The following is a 6,000-nucleotide window of genomic DNA, read 5'->3' as shown; positions in this document are numbered from 1 at the left end:
TCCAGAAAACAAAACAAAAAACAAACGACAATTGAACGAACACTGGGGGCGTACATCATTATTACACTGTTAAATTAGGGACGGCGAGTGCAGATAGCTCTCGGGTCACGTTTTAGGAAAATTCAACAAACAAACAAACGTAGTATGTACGAAAACTAATATCAGCATAGTTTCGGTATCCATGATAACTAAATTGATTAGATTATAGTGGTTTCAGAGTAAGTAACCAGAAAGTGTCCCTTAGAAAATATTCAAACGAAAAACAAGTCTGAACATTTTATTTAAATTTCCAGCATCTCTTTAAGACAGCTTCGTGAGGACTCACTTGTTATTACAACTTGTACTTCTGGTTTTAAATCTGGCCACTTTTCAGGGTAGCATTTTGCTCCTTTTTTGCCATATTTTTACTAAAAAGACTTTAAAATTGGTACTTTATGCTATGAAAGCGTCATGATGGAACATTGGACATTTTACTAAATTTTTTGGTGTATTCGATCGTTTAGAATTTAATAAATTGTTTGATAAATATACCTTTTGTGCTGGAGACAACATTGCAAAAAAACAACAACAAGAAAAACTTATTTAGGTTGTTTATATTTAGGCTAAGCTGTCTGATTAGCCATTTTCACTCTTTCTACCGCAGGAATTGGACTGGAAATTTAGAACGGTAAGTCCTTAAGCCTATTTCTGACCCACTGAAGGACAACAACAAAGTGTTATTGATACTGGACTGTAACGATGGTAGTTGTTATAAACCGGAGGTAGCATCCATCTTCCGTTACGTTTATTCATTGAAAGAAAAAAACAAACTTTATCATTCGGTCGTTTAATAATAAAACTAGAACATAGTTTGAATATATGTTAACTTTGCTGAACTTACTTTGATATAACGATGTGGTATTTGAAAAGTGCATTATTTTAGGAAAACAACAACAACAAGGAAACCAGAATTGCATCATACGTGTTTATTGTCATGGCAACAGGTGTATTATTTATGACATTCACTTCTCACGTTGCACGTGCGGTCTGTCATTTCATGGACCTGAAAGTTTGTTTGTTTGTTTGTTTTTGGAATTTCGCACAAAGCTACTCGAGAGCTATCTGCACTAGCCGTCCCTAATTTAGCAGTGTAAGACTAGAGGGAAGGCAGCTAGTCATCACCACCCACCGTCAACTCTTGGGCTACTCTTTTTACCAACGAATAGTGGGATTGACCGTACATTATAACGCCCCCACGGCTGGGAGGGCGAGCATGTTTGGCGCGACGGGGATGCGAACCCGCGACCCTCAGATTACGAGTCGCACGCCTTAACGCGCTTGGCCATGCCAGGCCCGGACCTGAAAGTACAGAATAGATAGTACTAGTCTCAAAATCTCTTTACGACACGATACCGTGCGTTACGTTCACAGTTGTTCGCAGACCGTGATGCTCTTGGAGTTTTGTTTCCCGTTTTGGACACTAGGTGACGCCACAAGTAACACCTACACTTCGAAGATGCAAATATTACCATTGGAGAGAAGAAGCGAGCAACAATTGGACCTCCACAAGCTGTCGCAACGTTTGTCCTCTGTCAATAGGATGATGAAGTGAACTGAGAGAAGAGACCTGTCGAACTGAGAGAAGAGACCTGTCTAGGTAGGTTGAAATAAAACCGTACTATAAGTATGCGTTTGTTTATATTCTTTATAGATAAGACTATCCATTGTATTAATCTTTTGCCGAGTGATCCACAGTGTTAGATGAGTTATTTGTGTTTATTAGATAATCTCTACATCGGAACTTTATTGGATTATTATGATTTTTGAACTAGTTAAAGAAAGATACACAAAGCCATCTGATTCTTCTCTAGAAACTTGGAAATTATACAATAATCCAAGTGTCGGGAAAAATCACACCTTTGAACTAAATTTACACTGATGTTACTAAATATTACACCGTTACACTAGTGCTATAATTTACTTTACTAAACATCACACCAATGCACGTGTGCCATCACTTGTTTTACTGTGCAAAGGCTTAATAAAAAAATTATTATTTTCTGCTCGGCTGAATGTTTTCACTTTCACTTCCGATAAAAATTTATATTCTGTTTGGTTGTGGTTAACATAATGACCTGTCTATGTTCTGCTCGCTATAGGAGTCGAACCCTCAATTGCATCCTTTATAAATTTTCAGTTCTATCTTTAAGCCGCTCTTATCGTTACGATCGTTCGTTGTTTTCGATGTATTGAATTCAGTGACGTAATGAAATCTGCGCGACCCTTGATAGATGTTCTACAAAACAACAGTTGTAAAATATTCGCTTTCAGTTCATGTATGTGAGAGGCCCGGCATGGCCAGGTGGTTAAGTTACTCGACCTGTAATATGAGGGTCGCGGGTTCGAATCCCCGTCACACCAAACATGCTCACCCTTTCAGCCGTGGGGGCGTTATAATGTGACGGTCATTCCAGTTGACGGCGGATAGTGATGACTAGCTGTCTTTCCTCTAGCCTTACACTGCTAAATTAGGGACAGCTAACGCAGATAGCCCTCGTGTAGCCTTACGCGAAATTCGAAACAAATACATATATTCCATTCCTACTTTAGCAGTGTAAGACTAGAGGGAAGACAGCTAGCCATCATCACCTACAGACAAATCTTGGGCTACTCTTTATCAAAAAATAATGGGACTAACCGTAACATTATAATGCCCACGCGGCTGAAAGGAATATAGGAATAGAATCTCTCTCTCTCTCTATGTATTTGGGTAATCGTATGTACCCTGGAGGGTCAGGTGCACTTTGACCTCTTCCTCCTTCCTTTACTTACATGATCATGCACTGTTGGTTGGTATGGCTACTGCTTTAGGGTCAGAGTAAAACTCAGACTACTCTGACCCTTTTCAGGGCAATGTCCATGTATTAGTTTCGTAATTTATCGATATTATTTGCCCTATCAGTAGAAAGTCTAGTTTGATGGTGGCTTTTCCCCCTCTCTATATATATTTATCATTATTTTATTGATTTATTTATTTTTATGTTTAAAATATATGTTGATCAGTGAGAGATGTTTAGGACTAACTTCATCATGTATGAGATACCTGTCTAGTTCGGATAATAATTCATTTTTCATCCAATTTTTATCGAAGTACGTTATTGTACTATGTAGGAGTCTAGCTGGTATGGTTGATATGTTTGAATATTTGTGTATGAAGTTAGATGATGTGGTTCTGGGAACTCTGTATGTTGTTGTGAGGAGTGTATTTTGTATTTTTGGTAGTTTGGTTTTAAATGTTTTGTCACTTACAGTTATCCATACTGGATCTATATAGTCGATTACTGGTCTAATGTATGTTTTGTAAATTTTTAGTATATTTTCTATTGATGCTTCACTTTACTTGTCAGTTAGACTTCTAACATAGCTGGTTCTTCGCCAGACTTTACTTTAATTTTATTTAAATGGTTAATCCATGTTAATATTGAGTCATAGGTTAGACCGAGAAATTTTGCTGCTGTGACAGTCTGAAGTAATATTCCATTCGTATATATTTCCAGCTGTACGCTTTAGTGTTTTGTCAGCTTTGTAAAGACGAATAGTTGTGTTTTTCCTGTATTTATTTTATTATGTATTTTTGACAGTATTCGCTTATTTTATTTAGATGTGGTTGTATGTTTGTGGCTGCTATTGCTGGTGTTGTGGCACTTTTCCAGACTGTCACATCATCAGCGAACTGTGAGGACAATCCATGATAAGGATCCTTTAGGGGCAAGTTGTTTACATACATGATAAAGAGTATAGGGCTACTCACCCCTTCCTTGGGACGCCATCTTCTGGAGTAAAATACTCAAAAAAGGTTCCCTCTACATTTATTCTAGATTTTCAGTTTACCATAAACTTAGATAACCAGTGAATAATATCACGCAACTCCCACTTCTTGCATACGGAACCGTAGACCATTCTGCCATACAGTGTCAAGTGCTTTTTCAATGTTAAGAAATCAGGTAACAGTGCATTGTTTTTGTTAAAGCTGTCTATTACCTCTTCAATTAGTCTGACTAAGTGATCAGTTGTTTGTCTAAATTTACTGAGACTATTTTGTTTTCCAGGCAATTTAGAGGTTATTTCCAAGTATGTGGACAGTCTGTTACTAATCATGCGTTCTAAAATTTTGCTCACATAGCTGGTCAGGCTGATTGGTCGGTAGCTATTAGGTTTATTGGCTGGTTTTCCTTCCTTATGAAATATTAATATATTAACAAGCTTCCGAGAAACTGGTATGTATCCAGAGGCTAGTGATAAGGTGAAAAGTGCTTTTAGGTGGTCAAACAGTTTCGGAGTGCCCTTTTTTAGGAAGATGGCTTGTGTCTCATCTTCACCTGGAGATTTGTTTTTTGTGTTTTTCATTGCTTCATGAAGTTCATGAATAGATATTTATTTCGTTAGCATCATGCCTTCCTATTTAGGAAAGGAATGTATCTATTTGTTTGTTTGTTTTGAATTTCGCACAAAGCTACTCGAGAGCTATCTGTGCTAGCCGTTCCTAATTTAGCAGTGTAAGACTAGAGGGAAGGCAGCTAGTCATCACCACCCACCGCCACCTTCTGAGCTACTGATTTACCAACGAACAGTGAGATTGACCAAAACATTACAACGCCCCCACGGCTGAAAGGGTAAGCATGTTCAGTGTAACGGGGATTCGAACCCGCAGCCCTCAGATTGCGAGTCAAGCCCCCTAACCACCTGATCATGTCGGACCCCAAACATTACAGACATTAACTTAGAGCTTTTATAAAAAAAATAAAAGACACAACACACACAAACTGTTCTTTGAATATTTTAATACCTGAAATGCGAATAATTAGGCCAAATTGATCAATTTTCTAAATCAGTTGTTGTTTGATTGTGTGATTTTAAAATAATCTTTGTCTCCCGATGGGATACCGATAAGATTACGAACGGTAAAAATCTGAAGTTCGATAAATCAAGGTTGGCATAGCAGATGACCCAAAGCGGCTTTACTGTGAAGTTAAACATACGAATAAACACATAACAGGATCTCAGCTTTGTCACCGCTTTTGTCTGCAGTATAATCATATTTAAAACGAGATAGGAAAACAAGGTGTCAATTTTACGAAAAGAAGAGAACGTAGATACTTGTAGAGAATGTTTATATGTAGCTTTTATTTCAACACTTAACGAGAAGTGTCTTATTTTAACAACATAGTAGCGTAGGTATTAAATTAAAACTAGAGTCGCTGAAAGGAAATTAATCACAAAGTATCGTATTTTACGTTTTGTAAGACGCAGTTTTTTTCATTAAAAATAGCTTGAAAAATCCACATTGATGGGTAAAGGTTGGAGGTTAGCTTAGGGTCAACTCAAAACGGCCTCTCATACAAATAGTAATCTCATTACTTACCAATTACAAGTATTTTCTATAAAATACAACATTCAGTCTAACTAATATTGTTAATATATTGTGGATAATATGATGTATTTGACTGTATTTACTCAGGAAGTTGATAAAACGTCATGACTGTGTCATGGTGTTGGTTGCCGAGTCAAAATGTTTGTTTTTTTCTTTTAGAATTGTCTTTCCAAAATTAGGGCGCGTCTTACAAGGCGTAAAATACGGTAACAAGTTTAAGAATCTGTCCCTATGTATAGAAATTTGTGATTTGTAACCAAGTAAACAACGCACCAAGAAAGTTATGTTAAACTGTTTCTCTCATCCCAGAGAGTCCTTCAATGGTGAGCTCTAAAATCCGAAGTTTGATTCTCCACGTTTGTAAAAGTGCAGACTCATTACTATATTATGCGTTCTCAAATGAATTATTACTTGTTAACCGTTTCATATCTATAATAGTAGCTAATCCATCGTTTACTAGAATTTTTTTAGCGAAAATCATTTTCTAAATACGAATCGATCAAACAATTATTTTGCCAAAATGGGGAACACCAGCCAGCAGCGCCATCTTGCAAGAAAAATAGAAACTGTTAGAAGTCATTTTATGTGCT

General features: G+C 37.0%; 1 protein-coding gene across 11 annotated transcripts in view; it reads left to right on the top strand.

The window, feature by feature from the left end:
- Positions 1 to 1,499: 1,499 nt before the first annotated feature.
- LOC143224773 (somatostatin receptor type 5-like) overlaps positions 1,500 to 6,000 on the top strand; it is a 76,926-nt gene continuing 72,425 nt past the window's right edge. For 4 of the 11 annotated variants that reach the window (XM_076453058.1, XM_076453052.1, XM_076453057.1 and 1 more), the window contains exon 1: positions 1,500 to 1,636. The gene's annotated coding sequence lies outside the window, so the exon portion shown is untranslated. The remainder of the gene's footprint in view (positions 1,637 to 6,000) is intronic. The other 7 variants (XM_076453056.1, XM_076453060.1, XM_076453055.1 and 4 more) reach the window with 2 other exon arrangements.

The sequence above is a fragment of the Tachypleus tridentatus genome, chromosome 9 (assembly GCF_004210375.1).
Source record: "Tachypleus tridentatus isolate NWPU-2018 chromosome 9, ASM421037v1, whole genome shotgun sequence".
In the NCBI taxonomy this organism is placed as follows: Eukaryota; Metazoa; Arthropoda; class Merostomata; order Xiphosura; family Limulidae; genus Tachypleus; species Tachypleus tridentatus.
Note: the sequence above shows the minus strand (reverse complement) of the source record. Positions and strands in the feature narration are given on the sequence as shown.